Source organism: Anser brachyrhynchus, assembly GCF_964034855.1.
Source record: "Anser brachyrhynchus genome assembly, chromosome: 23".
In the NCBI taxonomy this organism is placed as follows: domain Eukaryota; kingdom Metazoa; phylum Chordata; class Aves; order Anseriformes; family Anatidae; genus Anser; species Anser brachyrhynchus.
Window position 1 is genome coordinate 3,456,209 of NC_137716.1, and position 15,596 is coordinate 3,471,804.

A 15,596-nucleotide genomic window follows, 5' to 3' on the forward strand; every position below is an offset into this window, starting at 1 on the left:
TTCCAGGGCCACCCAGCTCTTTATAGGGCCACTGCTAAGTAAACGCTGCCTTTGCTTGGCTAAATGGGGACTCCTCCTTCAGGCAGCTGGGGTTAACAGGACCAGCCCTGCGCCTTCCGTGCCCTGCTTGTCTTTCTGGGGGCTGCCCTTCACCTCCTGGCACTCTCCATCCTCCTCCTCCTCCTTCCTTATGCCCTCGGATGGACAGGGAGGGATGTGTGGCTCTGGCAGCAGCCGTCGCTGCCCACTCCCACCAAAGCTGCCTCTGGCGATGCCCAAGGACCCCGTCCCCGTCCCTGTCCCCCCCCCCCCCCCTTTGCATCCGAGCCGGTTTCGTCCCTCCCCCCTCGTCTCCCTTGCCAAGCCCTGACACTTGATGGCAGCCCCATTCAAAATGCATGGGCTCCCCTTTCCAAGCGCCCCGGTCCTTTTGAACTAAAAGGATTTTCTCAGAGGCTAAGTTCAAATGTATGGCCGTTATTTATTTATCACCCCGCTATGTATTATTCATTTATTTAAAAATGTATGGCAGCTGGGAGCCCCGTGTTTAATCACCCCGCGGATGGCGAGGGCCAGGTGGAGACGGCCCCTTGCTCCGCCGGTAACCTGGCGCGGTCGCTGCCGCCGGGACTCTGGCCTCACGCCTGATTTAGCATCAACGCGGCCAAAAATAAACCCGGCCCCCTCGGCAGCGAGAGCACAGCGGCCTCGCGGGGTGGGCACGGAGCTGGGGACGGTGTTTTGGGGGGCTGGGGGATGCCAAAGACCTGCTGCTGGTTGTAGGGGTGTGGGGATGTTGTAGGACCCCCGCCCCAGCACCGCTGGTTGGGGTTGGGGTCGGGGACGTGCCCTGTTCGCTGCCTGTCCTCCCCCCCGGTGGTCCCAGCCGGCAGATTGCTGCCCGCCATACGAGCACGCAGTCGCCAGCACGGTGCTGATGTGCATTGAGGCTGGGAGGGCATGGCGCTGGGCTGCCAGCATGGCAAAAAAGAGGGAAAAATGGGGAAAAAAAAAAAAAAGAGAGAAAAGGACCAATTTCCAAACTCGCTCTTTGCTTTCCCTGGCATCGCAGGAGTGAGGGCCGCATCCAGCCCCCCCTGCAGGGCTGAAGGGCCGAGCCCCCTCGGAAGGAGCACAAAGGGTTAAGGATGCTCTCGCTCCCCGCCAAACTCCCCACGTCCCCCCCATGCGCTCCCACCACCCTCTTCCTCGCCGGCCACTCGCTAATTGAGACAGCTTCAGCCCCTGCCTCCCTCCTCTCCCCCTGGGGCTGAGCTGCCTCTTCCCAGGGGGAGCACATTGTCTGCTCCAGCCGGGTTGATGTAATCCCTAAGCCCGAACAATACTTCCCCACCCCGCTCCTGCTGAAACGGTATTAGTTGCCCAATGAGATAATTACTCCCCAGGCCACCCTAATCATCGCGCCCGGCCGGCCGCTTTCCCCGGCTCGGTCCCGCGGTGCCCGGGCTGAGTTTTTGGGGTGCCCAGGCGTGGTGACTTGAAGATGCAGGGACCCCAAATACCCGCAGATACAGCGGCAAAATATAGCAGGGAAGAGGGACCTGCTGCCTCCGGTGCATTGATTTCAGCCCCGTTGCTGCTGTCACCCCAAATTGTCACCCGTGGGTGCTGTTCGGGGTGCTGGCGGGCAGGGGATGGGGCAGCCCTGGTGCCGCCTCCACGCTCACCGCCCTGCAGAAAGTTGCTGTTGGAGCAGGGCTGGGGTGAACCCGCTCCCTGGTGAGGTGGGATTTGGGATTTCCTGATGTCCCTGTCTCTCGGTCCCCTCTTTTAAATTATGAGGCTAAAATTTTGGGGAACAAAATTCCACCTTTTCGCTAAATATCAATGTTTGCGCAGGCGTGCTTTTGAAAATCAGAATTTCAGCAATTAAAGGAACTACCCCAGCCCATGGGATAAATGAGAGCAGTTTTCCTGAATTGGTTTAGCAGGAAATAATCCAGGTTTTCAGCTCCCACGTGGCAGCGCCGCGTGAATCGCAGCCCATGGGACGGTGCCAGGGCTGCCTTTCCCCTCCCGAGGTGCTGCAGTCGGAGATGTCTGCAAAAAAACGGACCCGTTTTGGGACTCCCGAATTCCAGCCCTATTAATCCTCCTCTTTGCGGCTCCGGCGCTGATGAAGCCAGGGATTATCACCTCTGCCTTCCTGCGTGCTGCGATGCCGGTGCAGCCGGAACGAGGCAGGGGGAGAAATAATCTCCTAAAGGTTTTGCTGAGCCCATCCCGAGGAATGGTGTCTGGGGGTGTCCGGGGGGGATGCAGACCCTCCGTCGCGGCTCTGTTTTTATGGCTGCTGGTTTGCACGGGGCTCAGGAGATGCTCGCCAGGGCATGGGGTTTGCACGATGGGACCGGTGCGTGCACGGAGCCCGGGCTGCACCATGCAAACTTCCCGGCGAGGACTTTTTTTTCCCCGGCCCCGTTGGGATTATGGATGCCGCAGCGGGGGCCGCGCAAGGCCAATGCTGCGGGGAGCGGCGAGGGACGCTGCCCCGCTGCAGCCACCGCTCCTCCCCGTCCCTTTCTTGGCCGATCTCTTCTGACAGACAAACACAGTTTCTTTCTCCGAAACAAAGTCCTTGTCCAGCCAAGCACACAAAGCGGATCCATTATCCGATGGGGGACAGAAAGGAGGGGCGGGGGGGGCTGCTGGCGCACAATGCACACAAGTGGCGCGCGGGGCCGCCCCTATTGTGTCTGGGCAGGAAGGGCTGGGACCCACGGCGCAGCCCCGTGAATGGCAGCATTGTGTCTGAGCCCTCCGTCGCCTTGGGCGTCCCTGGCCCCCGGTTCCCCCCCCCCCAGCTCCTGCCGCCCGTCTGGGGCAGCAGAGCCAACCTGTTCCCCTGGGTGGGGAAAGCCACGGTTGTCCTGCGTTTTTGGGGTCGGAGCGTCCCACCCGACACCGTAGGGGCTGTAGGAAAGGGGGCAGTGGCCAAGGGGTGCTAGAAGGGCTGAGTTTTGGGGTGTGAAGCAAATGGTCCCAAAGATGTCACCCACGGGCAGGGTGGAAATGGGTGCTGGGGACTGAGGGCTGAAGTCCTCACCTCCAAAACCAACCTGGAGAAGGGATTTTTGGGGGCATAAAAGGCTGATCTGGGGCAGAACAAGGCATCCCCTCACTGGCAGAGGGTGCTGGGGGTGGGATAGACAACCAAGGGCAGGTCTGGAGGGGGTTTGTCCCCATCACCCAGTGCAGAGCCTGGAGGACCCCAACAGCTTCGTAATCCCTTGGAGAAGCTGCTTGGACCCTCAGCCCCTCCAGCACCCTTCAGGAACAAGTTCCTGCGGCTAGTTGTGTGTCGTGCAAGGGAGGAAATCCTCCTGTCTGGGCATAAAACTCCCTGCCTGGGCATCGCCCGGTGCTTCCACGCATTCCTGTTCCCCTCCTCACTCGGCTCCTGTCCTGCCAAGGTCCCGTATCCGCACAATGGGATGAGGGACTCGCTCCGGGTGCGATCTGTGGGGTGATGGAGCCAACCAATCCTCCCGCTAAACCCCAGCGAAGAGGCCAAATGGAAAGCAGCCCCTAAGCAGGGAGCTGCATGGCTGCATCCCATCCCTCCTCCTCCAATATCGGCTCCCCAAAGGAACATTTTGATGGGCAACACGAGGCAGATCCGGCTCACGGTGCTGTGTGCCGGGAGCAGCTCGGGACTGGTGAAGGCAGGGTCGGGTACGGGGACCCCCAGCAGCACACGGGCTCAGGAACCTTCACCATTTCCCTAAATCATCATAGCCACGTGGGCCTGCCCAGCACATCGACTGGGCTGTCTGAGAGGTGTGTGCTGGAGGTGGCCGTGGTGCGTCCATGCCCCTGGCTGCAGTCACCAGCTCGGGTCAGCGAGGTCCCGCAGACCCCAGGACCACCACTTATAGGGATGGCTGCGACGCATCCCCTCTGTCCGTTCTCACTACTCCTTTCCTTGTTCAGTAACTAGAAGGAAAACCGAGCTTCCAGCTCCTACGGTGATGCCGGTAACCATCCTCGCAGCACCTCATGAATCGCTCCTTTTATTTTTTTTTTCAGATGAGAAATCCCTGCATCGCTTCAATCAACGTGGTTTTGGCAGCACCCACCAAAAGGGATGGGGACAGGGATGGGGCGAAGCCATGCCAGCGCGGGGGAGCAGCCAGGGCAGCAGGGAGACGACCACCACGCAGCACCCGAACCCTGGAAATCAAAGGAGCTCCACCAGGACCTGGTGTTAGGACTGAGCTTTCCAGCCCGGAGGAGGCTGCTCCTGCTGTGGGTTTGCAGCGGCAAAGTTGTGCCTGGCTCTCGGGGCCGGGCTGGGGTGGTGGCATCCCTCCTCCACAAGCACGACACGTGCGGAGCTGAGCACGGGAAGTTACCTGCGCTCCCCCAAGGATGCTCAAGACCCCATCGCCCCTTGTGGATGGGGTAAGTTTGGGATTTTCCTTCTTTCCTCTCCCCTCTTCAATCCCAGCCAGCCGGCACGGGGTTTCGTGCTGTATCCAAACCCCGAAGCTGGCTCTGATGGGTAAAACCTTCCCCGGGCTCTCTGCAGCTGGGGATTTGGGGGGAGCAGGGGAGCGTGGTGGGGGCTGCTCCTCACGGTCGGGTCAGGGCAGGAAGCTGCGATGGCCGGGATGCGAGGTGCTGGGCTCGTGGTCCCTTTTTCTCCATGCTTTAGGGGAAAAAAAAAATGCTTGTATCCTCCTTATTTAAATACCCCTTTGAAAATATTCAGCTTCGCACTGAAAGCTGGTGGAAGACTGGGTTATTGGTTAATGTTTTTCCCCTGTTTCCTTTTTAATGCACATCTTAAATCTTTCCTATATGACTCAAAACATCATTTTCTGTGAGCAAACAGCATAACGGGGACTCTTCCCTCCGCCACCTCGTGCTTTCCCCCCACTGGGGTTGCATCTTCCCCCCGATACCCGCAGCTCTTCCTGCTCTGCCCCATCCAACCCGCCCTGCACACGCTTTTCCTGCTGCAGACGTTGGGTTTAGCAACGCGAGCTCCTTCCAGCTCCTCCGGGTCGCCCGTTTTTGGGTAACCTTCGCATCCCAGCCTGCGAGTGCGCAGGGGAAGGGGGCGGGGAGGAGCGCAGCCGTTGGGCAGCAGTGCTGAACGCATCCTTGGGGGTTAGGCAAGGGAAAAACCCGCAGCCCCCGCGGCTCGGGGTTTCGCACGTGACAGCAGAGCTGTCCGAGGCATCAGAAAAATAACTCGCACCTTTCCCGGGGCGAGCCCCCACGCGCCCGGCACCGGGGTTGGCACGGGTGCTGCTGGGTCACCTGCGCTCCCGGGGGGAATTTTTCCCCTTCCTTGTCTCGGTTGCTGGGATTTGGGTGCTCCCGACATGGCCTCGCGCTTCGGTTCTCCCCCAGCTGCACGGTGGGGAGACGAGGAATATTTTCCCTCTTTTTTCCCCCCAGACAACTGGTTGTGGGAGGTTTTTGTAGTGGTCCCAGGGAGATGTGCACGAGCAAATACCGCCAGTAAATCCCACATTTGTGGGCAATCTCCAGCCGGCGCCGTCCCATCTGGACCCCAGGATGTGGGGCTGGAGGGGGAGCCCCATGCAGGGCGAGGAGCAGGGCACCCGGCACGCCACCCCACCAAATCACCCCACCATCGCTCCGAACCCCCTCCCCATCCCTTTTTCCTCCATTCCTTTATTTCCCCCCATTTAAACACCCCCTTCTCCCCCAGCCCAGCATGAAGGATGGAGAGGGGGCTGCTCGGGGGCCCCTTTGGCGCCGGCACCCGCGGCGGCCCCGTGCCCAGCGGGTGCCCCCGGCAGATGCTCGGCGCCGCGGGCGAAGCCGTCCTCCGCCTCGCTCTAAGATGGCCGGCGGCCCCAAAATGGTGCTGAGCATGAGACGCCATCTGCAAGGCTGGTCCCACGCCCGCCGTGGCCTTTTTATGCAAAGGGGAATTAATTAGATTTGAATATGGTAATTAAGCCATCAAGCCCGCCGGTGCTACGAGGTCCCTTCTTTTCTTCGGGCTTTCTTCTCGCCCCTCTCTCCCGCCGCCCCTTAACCCTTCCCCCTCCGCTTTTGCACCCACGGCACCGCTCCTGCATCTTAATGAAACGCCGCGTCTAGGACGTGCCCTCGCCCCCCGCTTCCCGCGCCCGTGCCGAGTTCTGTCTGTCCTCGGCACGCCGTCCGCCTGTCCCGGTCGTGCCCCGCGGGTTTAGCGCGACGCCCGCGTGTTTCACCCCAAAAAAAGCCATGAGGTCGCAGAGGGATGCGGGCGATAACACCTCTACGGACAGCGGGTTTTTGGCAGGCGGTGGCTGCAGTGGGGAGTCAAGACGAAATCAATGCCCCCCAGCGCCGGGTTGTTTCCTCTCCGATCCCTTCGTTGCTCATCGCGGGTTTTCATCGTGCTGCCTAAGTCATGGGCTGTAGGGTTGTGGGGTGCTGCTGGTACCCGCCTGCTGCCCCCGCTGATGTGTCGGGATAGCTGCTAGGGTATTTTGTGCTTAGAAGGAAAATAATAGAAAACTGAAGGTGTTTTCAGCATCTGTGTCCAGAAAAGGATATTTTTTTTTCCCACTAGCAATGAAAGGTTTTATCGTTCCCATATTTCTAACTTCCTTCCAGTTTGCCCGTCCAGCCACCCCGACCCACAGCTGCTGGGTCTTCGTTCACATGAACGGGGCGAGGTGCAGAGGCTGGAAAACTGCAGGCGGGGATATGAGCAGAGAAAAAAAAATCCCTGGAATATTTTTATGCATATATTTATCTATATAAGGAAAATGTTCTTTTTTTTTTTTTCACTTACCTCATAAAGCGAAAGAAAGAAATTGGGAAAAACCTATGGGAGCTCATCAGAAAAGCCTGCGGGCACTTTCCGAACAAGTTGCTGAAAACTTGGGTGGACGTCTTCTAAAAGCGGAATATTTGCAAGAGGGTCATTTTCAGTAAAAACTTTTAATTGTGGTGGCAAGCTGCTTCCCACCAAAAACAAGAAAACGACCAAGATTACACACCCATAAATATATTATATGTACATATGCGGGATGCCATCCCGGATATACGCGTTACGTGCGTATATCCAGGTAGCACAGGTCTATGTGCCCATGAGAACCATGCCCTCGGAGTGGTGCTGGATGGTGCTGGGCTCTGGGAGCAGCGAGCAGAGCACGCTGGATCGGCACCCATCACCGCTGCTCATTAGGGCTCCTTCGTTTACGCACCAGCAGCTTGCCACCAGCGGCGAGGGCCAGGCTGCGAGGCTGGGGCAAAACTTGGCTATTTCAGGCGCCGTCGAGAATTTTTCAGCTCTTCGCCCCCGGGAGCAGCTCTGCAAAGCCAGGACCCGCCACGTCCTCCCCGCTCCCCGGCGTCGGTGGGAGGCATCCAGGGGTTTAATCCAAGCTGGCATTGCTGCCCGCGGGAGGGGCGGCCCCGGGCTGGAGCCCCCGCGCCCCCCCGGCCCTGACCTACATAGCGGGCGCAGGATGCGGCCACCTGAGCAGCCACCAGCGCCGGCTGCTGCGCACGCAGCCACGCGCACAGAGGGGCCCTTCCCCGGCCTCGATCCCCCCCCTCTCGGGACTCAGTCTGGGTGAAATAAGGGAGAAATGGGTTTTCTCCTCTCTGCTGGCTCCTGCTTGCACCCGGCTCTGGCAGGGGTGCTCTGGGTGCCTCTGGGTGCCGGTCCCTGGGCTCTGCCTCGTCCCAGCCCTCTCCTGCTGGCTCTCGCCCCAGACGCAGGGGACACCGGTGACATCTCCTGGGCTGCGTTTTGCACCCTTGAGGCTGGGACCGTGGGAGCTCCAGGGGTGTTTGTCCCCACTGCCACTTTCCTGCAGACCCCTCCTGGGAGGGCAGAGGGGAGGAAATAAACTGGAGAGGGGGGAAAACAAGATGGGAAAGGGAGAGGAGGACAGAGGAGGGAAATCCTGGAAAATTTTCCCTGAAAAGGGAAATCTGTAGAGCAGGGGAGGGAAGAAGCCGGTGATGGAGATAACTACGGGAACGATAATGCCAAACAATGAGGGGAAAGAGGCAGACGGGCAGATGGAGCAGATAATGGAGGGGCTGGTGGCTGGCAGACAAACTGGGGGAGAGGTGGGAAAAAGAGGGAGCTGGGCAGCTCGCAGAGAGAGGAGGAGCACGGCGTTGGGTGCTGGGTGGCCGCAGGGCTGGGACAGAGGGGTGGCAACGGCGGCAGCGAGGTCCCTGCCACGCTGGGAAGACCCAAAGTTGATGAGCATCCCCATATCCCCGCCGCTGAGCCCATTAGCTCGTTAGCCGGGGCTGTGGCTAACGAGCCCGGTGCGGCGGGGCAGGCCAGGAGCACCCATAGGCGGCTGGCTGCGAGCTGCAGGGCCATAAATCTCGCGCGCGCGGCGCGGGTGCCGCCGAAAGCCTTCCAGCAGGATTTATCTCCCCATCCCGCTCTCCCCGCCTTCCCACAAGTGCCACGTGGATTCCCCGCGGCAAGGGAAAACAAGCGAAGATGCTTTCTTTTGTCTCCGCCGCCTGCTTGGCCGCGTCTCTCCGGCTCTAATCCACCTTGGCCTCCTCCCCTCCATTCACAATTTTCTTCCCATCCCCGTGGTGGAAGAAAAGGGACAAACCTCTTCTTTCTATATTTTTTTTTTAAATGGGAAGCGATGGCAACTTACATAAAATCAGCGTTTGGGAGGTGGGAAGAGAGGGAAGGAGGCGCAGAGATGCCTGGAGCTTGGCTCTGGCCAGTCCCGGGGCACGGCTGGGTCTCCATGGGTCTGCCCATGGTTGCACCTCCCCAAGCCCCCGCTCATCGCCCACCTCTCCTCACTATTCCTCATTATCCCTCAGAGCTCCTACGAACCATTTGTGCTATTCTGCGAAAGAAAAAAAAAAAAAAAAGAAGTGATGGATGCGCGCGGAAGGGCTCAGCACCAGAGGGAGAGAGGGGAAAAAGGGGGGAGGTTGGAGAGAGCTTAAAAATTACAGTGGGAATTAGCAGGAGTCTAAGCTGTTGTTTGCAGTGCCCATTAGCATCTGCCTATTTATCTGTCACCAGATCCTCGTGGCATCCATCCATCCATCTGGGTCCTTGTCACTCTGTCTGCCTACCTAATTATCCATTAGCATGGCAAAGCCCCCATGACAGCGGTCTCGGCGAGCCAGACACGAGACCACCTCATCTGCCCCTCGCCATCGCCCAGACACTTTTATAAGCATCGCGCTAACAAAACCGGGCTGGAAACACCGCCGGCCACGCTGCTCGGGGAGGGAGAGGCAGCGCAGGCGTTGCCCGTGGGGCGTTCATCGCGCGCGGGCGTGCGCTTGCACACCGGCAGGCTGCACGTGCACGACCCGCCGCCTGCTTTTGCTGCTCGTGGATGCTCCGTCTTGCTCGTACGAGACAAAACCGGGGCTTCCATGCCGGTGTGATGGGTGCTGAGCCGCCGCGATGGCACCAGCAGCGGCACGCCACGCCGCGGGCAGCCCCGGTGCCGGCGGCTCTTTGTGCCCGTGCCGCCGCGTGGGGTTTCTTTGTTCGCGGCAGCAGCGGTGGGCAGGTTCCCCCTCCCCGCCTGCCCACGGGCCCCGCTCAGCCCGAGGAGCAAATCAGCGGCGTTTGCATATTCAGAGCAGGTGGGGGCCCATATGCCTAAGATGCACCAGACAAAATTAGCCACCATAATCATAATCAACTGTGCCGTTGTGCTGGGGGAAGGGAGAGGCTGGCAGACAAGCCTGATAATTATGAAGCTCAGCATGTGCGCAGCGGTTTTGCAACAATTATGCCTAGCTCAGCAAGCCGGCAATGATGCTTGTTACAACAACCCTCAATCTCCAGCCCGCCCTCCGGTTGTGCGCTCCCGGGAGGGCTGTGCCGCGCCGGAGGTGCCGTCCCGCTCCTCCCTGTGCTGCTCTTGGGAAGGGGACACGAGGACGGCGAGGGGCGGTGGCCAGACCCTGTCCTGCTGACCCTTCCCAGTGCCGTGTGTGTGTCCAGCTCTTGGCAAGCTGGTTTGTGGCTTGGTGACGTCCCCCGGAAAGCTGCCCTTGGCTCTCCGTGTGCCCAATCCATCTTGGTGCGCCCAGCTACGCCCCGATTCCCACCTGGAAAAACCCACAATGTAAGAGGCAGCTCAAGAAACCATCCTCCCCATCTGCTCCCTGCCCGCAGAGCACTGTGAGCCCCTCGCGTAACGGAGCTCTGGAGCTCCAGCAGGTTTCTCTTTTGCCTCCCAGGACTTTCCCTTTCCACCCTTCTCGGCTCGCCCTGCTCTTTGCAGCCGCGGTGCTCTGTGATGGGAGATGCTGGCGGGAGGTGACACTCCCGATCCATCGCCAGCCCTGGCGCTCGTGGGCCGGTGTCACGCAGCATTTTCCTGAAGGAGCCCTGGGGAAGGGGAATGGCACGAAGCCGCCACGCGCGGTGCTCTCAGATGGGAGATGCTGTGCGGCGCAGCGAGGAGCAGCCCCTGCGCCGTGTCCTTGGGAGGCGGCGGTTCCCAGCTCACCATCGAGCTGCGGCGGTGGCAGGATGCTCCACGACCCCTTCCAACCCGTGGCCAAGAGATGAGGAGGAAAATAAAATGTTTTCCTCTTTTAAATATGCTCCAATCTGCAGCTCAGTCTGGCTGGGCTTGGTGGTGATGCTGGGGATGCATCCCGCTCACATTTCCCTGGGTGCAGTGGGTTCCCGCATGGGTGAGGCTGGCTTCCTCGCTTAGGGCACAGCGGTCTCCTGAAATCACGTCGAAGCCAGCTGCAATTTGGGCTTTGCAACCTAAATTTGTGATTTAGGACCCACTTTGGGTTTTGCAATAGTGCTGCCAGAGGTGGGAACGGCTTTGCAACCCCACGGCCGCCGCTCGGGATGCGGCACATCCTTCGCAGTAGCTCAGGGCAGGCTGTTCCACACAGATCCCGTCACCTTTCGCGGGTACAACAAAGCCGGATCGGCTCAAAAGGAGCTCGGCGTGCACAGAAATCACAGCCGTGCTTTCCTCAGCGTCCCTCCTCCTCCTCTCATCTCCTGCACGGGAGGGACAGCCCTGCCTGAAGCACAGCGGTACCGGCAGCTCCGGGGTGAGGCAGCACAAAAGGAGGGGTTTATCCCTGCTGAGAGGCTCCTGGGCATCCCAGGCACCTTTCTACCCGTTACCTCCCGGGTGGATTGAGAGCAGGATGCGCCAAAACAGCACAGAAATGCCCACCAGCACTGGAGGCTTTGCACTGGGGGGTTGGATTTGGGGCTGGTTTGCTCCAAACTAGCGGGTTTATCGGAAGATGAGGGTGGAGCTGGAAAAGGACCGGGTTGGTTCACTGATCCCATGGATGGCACAGAATTTATCCCAGGGCATTCTCCAACATCCAGCAAAACACGTCCACACCATAATTATTTCAGGGGTGCTGCACCCTCTCTGGGCTGGTTTTTGTCTCGAGGAGGGGGGAAGGACGAGAGCCTCGGCGCTCCGCCCGCTCCCCACTGCGCTCCTGCTCTCATCCGCGGGGGAATAGCAGCAGCAGCATCCCACGGCCTTGCCCGATCTGAGTATTTGTCATCCAACCCGCTAGTGAAAGGGAATAAATGCAAAGGTGAAGGTAGGAATCAAAGTGGGAAATAGCCCAAACCGCTGAATATATTTTTTTCCTCTTAATTTGTGTAACGACGGGGATCCAAGTTCGGCACCCCAAAATGCTGCTGGATGAGCGGGCTCCAAAGCAGCTGCTCCGTCCTTATGGCTCTGCACAGCCTGCGCTGGGCACAAATAAATCCACGAAGAATAGGAAATACCCACCGGGAAGAAATTTTCTCGGTGTCCTGCGTTGCTCCACCAGGCTCTTCCAGACTTCCCCGAAGCCTCGGGAGCGTGCAGGGTTTTGCCATGAAAACACAAAGGTCCGGCTGCTTCCTCCTCGTCCTTTGGGACAAAGGGAACTTCGCTGATGTAAAGCGAGTTAAAGGCAGCGGCTGGGGGTTCCCGATGCCTGCTGCGGTCAGGGCACTCGGAGCACGGGGTTTGGGGTTTTTAATGGGACAATTCAAAGGGGACGGGTACACGTGGGTGTGTTTCAGGCACAGGCTCACTGGTGCGTTTTATCAAGGATGGAGGATTTAGGGCACCTGGCTGCTTTTGTGTGTTAAAAACGAGTTTTGCATTTCATACAGAACCCTTTTTTTTTTTTTTTTTTGCTTTGCCTTCTTCATTGGTTCAAAAAAAAAAAAAAAAAGGAAACAGAAAACAGCGAATTTTGTAGCACTGGGGACACGGCCCCATTTCACACCCGTGCCCTGCATCAGCCCGGTTTTCAGCAGAGTTTGAAATCACTTCGCATGAACTTGGGTTCGCACCCGGTCCGTTCTTACCCCAGGTCACACGCTGACATCATTTATCAGGTTTTTTTTCCCCAAATCCCAGCCAACTGAGATCATGCCCTGCATCTTTACAGCTTCTCCGTCTTTTGCCCGAAACATGAAGTTTCCCCAGTCGGTGCCTTCCTGAATAAGCAGCTTTCCATAAATCACCTGCTTTGGAGCCGGGAGCTGAGCGAGGCTTCATGGGGACTCGGGTGGGCTGGGGGCAGCCTCGAACCCCCCACCCAGGGCACCGGGACTGCAGGCACGAGATGTGATGGGAGACGGGGCACTCTGCCCTTTTGCTTTTGTTTTAATTGGTGGGGGAATTAGGCAGTGAACAGAAATGCAGGAAAATAAATCAGCAACGTATTTTCCCCACCTCCCAGAGCTGGTTCAGGAGCAGAGCGGTTTTGCAAGATTTGGGAAAAGCAAGAAAAACCCCGACACCTGTTTGCTTTTAAACTTTTTATTTTTATTTATTTTTTATTTTTTTTTAAGAAAGAAAACTTGACACAAAATCAAGCCGGGCGCGTTCCTCGCACCCATCAGCGGTCCCAGGGGCGCAGGGCAGGCTCCGCACCTCCACACCCCACGGGGCAACCAGCCAAAGAGCAGCAACTCGCTGGCCTATAAATTCCCAAATAATTCCCCCCATCCTGAGCCCGGCTTTTTTTTTTTTTTTCGGATGCAGGCAGTGGAGTGGGGGAGAATGTGACCGCCAGCTCCATAAATATTATATGGGGCGACAGCGCTGCGCGGGGCCGGTGGGCGCAGACAAAGCGTGCATTGAGCCGCCGGCCCAGCTGCTGCGGGCAGTGAGGATGGGGGTCAAGGTCAGAGGTGGCCCCCGCGCGTATTATTCCCCCCCAGCCCCTTTGCTCGTGTCCATAAAATAAAGTTAAGTGGGTGTCGCCGGCCGGAGGATGCCGGCTGTCCCGGCGGCAGCGCGGTGCAAAGCCCATGGTGTGGCCGTGCCCGGCCGCATCGTGCAGGAGGGGAAACTGAGGCACCGTGCCAGAGCCCAGCCTTGCACCACCACCAGGAGGGGCTGGGGACCCTTTTTTTGACTCTGTCTAAATGCAATAATTGACGTGCTTGCTTTAAAGGGTGCCCACGGCTCTGTGCCAGAGCAGGATCTGCTCCGGGGCCATGCTGGGGCTGCTGGGGTGCCCATGGTCCCCCAGGATCACCCAGCACCCCTGCCCCGTGCCCAGCCCACCCCATGCTGGGGGCTTCTCCAATGTAGGGGGGGGTACCAGGGCTTTTGGCTGCTGTGGGGCTGCTCCAAGGGCGGCCGAAACCAAGCCGGGGAGTTGAATCCTGCTGCCGCGCAAACTTGGATTTTAGAATATTTTGCTCCCTCTTAGGCAATCCCTTAGCAACGCTTGTTTCCATGGCAAAGAGCCGAGAACCTCTGCACCGATGCTGAGCTCTGCCTTACGCTCTCATTCTGCTCGTCTTGCTCCGGCACTGCCCCGCGGTCCGGGTCCCCAGAACGGGGACGGAGCCAGGACCGACCGCGGTGCCAGTCCTGCACTGGGGACACGAGGCCCCAGGGAACAGGAGGTGTGGGTGTGCAGATCCTCACCCTGCAAACAGGGGGCTGTGCACCCCTCCCTGCCAGCCCGGCGCTGGGGAAGGGTCCTGGGGCATCTCCTTGACGAATGAAAGCAAACGAGGCCAGTAAGCAGCTGGACTAGATGATCTGTGAAGGTCCCTTCCAACTGAACTGTTCTCTAATTCGTATAACTCTAAGAAATGCACCCGGGGCAGCGAAGGCAGGCAGGGCACAGCGCTCGCCAGGATGATGCTGTGAGTTCCCTCCTTCCCCAGGAAGGTCCTGGGATTAAACCAAACCCAGTGGGTAAGGGGACAGGGTTAGACCAGGGTGTGGATGCACCTCTGGATGCTCTCATCTTGGAAGTCCACGCGAGCGCCTACACCAGAGGCAAGGGGACTTTTCCTGAGTGTAAACCCAGCAAGAGCACTTGGAGTCGGGATTCGGTCAAGGTTTCGATTTAATTTGTGCCTAAAAGCCAGTGACAGCTTGGTGGTGGCGGTGCTGTGAAGTCAAGCTGCAGCAGGGCGAGGGATTCAGGGCAGTGGGCAAAGCTGCCCGACCCGCACGGCCGCGTGGCGATGTCTCCTGCCCGATCCCAAAGGTGACGACGCACTCCAAAATTGGGATTCCCGCAGAAAACCCAGGAGTAAAGGTTATTTTTTAGGTTAAAAAAGGTTATTTGTTAATTTTCAAAAATCTCAGCAACATCCTGCGCTACTCTCAGCATTTTGCAGGGAACAGGTTCAATTCTGAAATACCGATCCTCGATGGAAAAACTCCACTTTGGAGCAGTGGCAGGCTCCCGGGGCAGGACTTTCCAGGGGTACATCTCAGCTCCAAGCACCAGGAATTATGCAGGGCCCCCGTTTTCCACCCTAGAGCCCAACATCAGCATTTCCATGGGCAGAAGCTCCCTGGCAGATCTAGCACGGGGGTTTTGCTAATATTTGAGGCCGTTTTGAGCTCCCCTGAAGTTCTCCGTCTGCCGATGACTATCTAACCCCAGGTCACCCGTGCCGATGCCGGGAGGTGCTTTCATGCCTGGGCACGAGCGCTCGGTGCCAGCACGCCCCATTCACCGCCACATAAACACCTTTATTCTCCACCACAGCTTCACCGTGAATAAATTGCGCTTAAAAAGAAGCAGGAAGAGAAAGCAGCCGCCGTCTCCTTCTCTCTGCTCAAGGACAGGCAGAATTCAATGCGACGCTGGATGGCCGCGTGCGCTCCCGCGCTCCCTCTTCCAATTCATAATCAAAAATCTTCGCCGTCCTGCGAAATTTCCCTTCGCATCTCGTAGCGAAGGAGCCTCGGGCGGCTCAAAAGCAGCCTCGTCCTTCACGCGGGTGTTCAGTGGGCACCTCCGGTCGTGTGTTTCCTAATTCAGTGCCGGCAGCATTGAACAGGGAGCCATCCCTAAACCCTTTTGCCCTGCTTCTGCCAAAAGCCACCATGCAAAACGTGTCCCCCCGCCTGTCCCCAGCGAAGGGAAGCACTGCTCTTGGGGCAGGGATCGTGCCCCGCTGCAGGAGGTGGCCCGCACCGTGGCCCTGTCACCATCTCTCCGGGAGGAGGATGAAAAATCTTCCTCCCGGCCTTTTATTTTGCTGCAATGGTAACTAATTCTTGCAGTAGTTCGTGCCCTGAAGGAGTCTTAAAAACTCCCAAATCTGACAGCTAAAAATAGCTGCCGCTCCGCTCGTTTCCAAGCGT

At 58.5% G+C, this 15,596-nt stretch overlaps 1 protein-coding gene across 2 annotated transcripts in view; it reads left to right on the top strand.

Moving 5' to 3' along the window:
• MEF2B (myocyte enhancer factor 2B) overlaps positions 1 to 15,596 on the top strand; it is a 47,819-nt gene that overhangs the window by 29,696 nt on the left and 2,527 nt on the right. For both annotated transcript variants that reach the window (XM_080565968.1, XM_080565969.1), the window contains exon 11: positions 4,051 to 4,425. The gene's annotated coding sequence lies outside the window, so the exon portion shown is untranslated. The remainder of the gene's footprint in view (positions 1 to 4,050; positions 4,426 to 15,596) is intronic.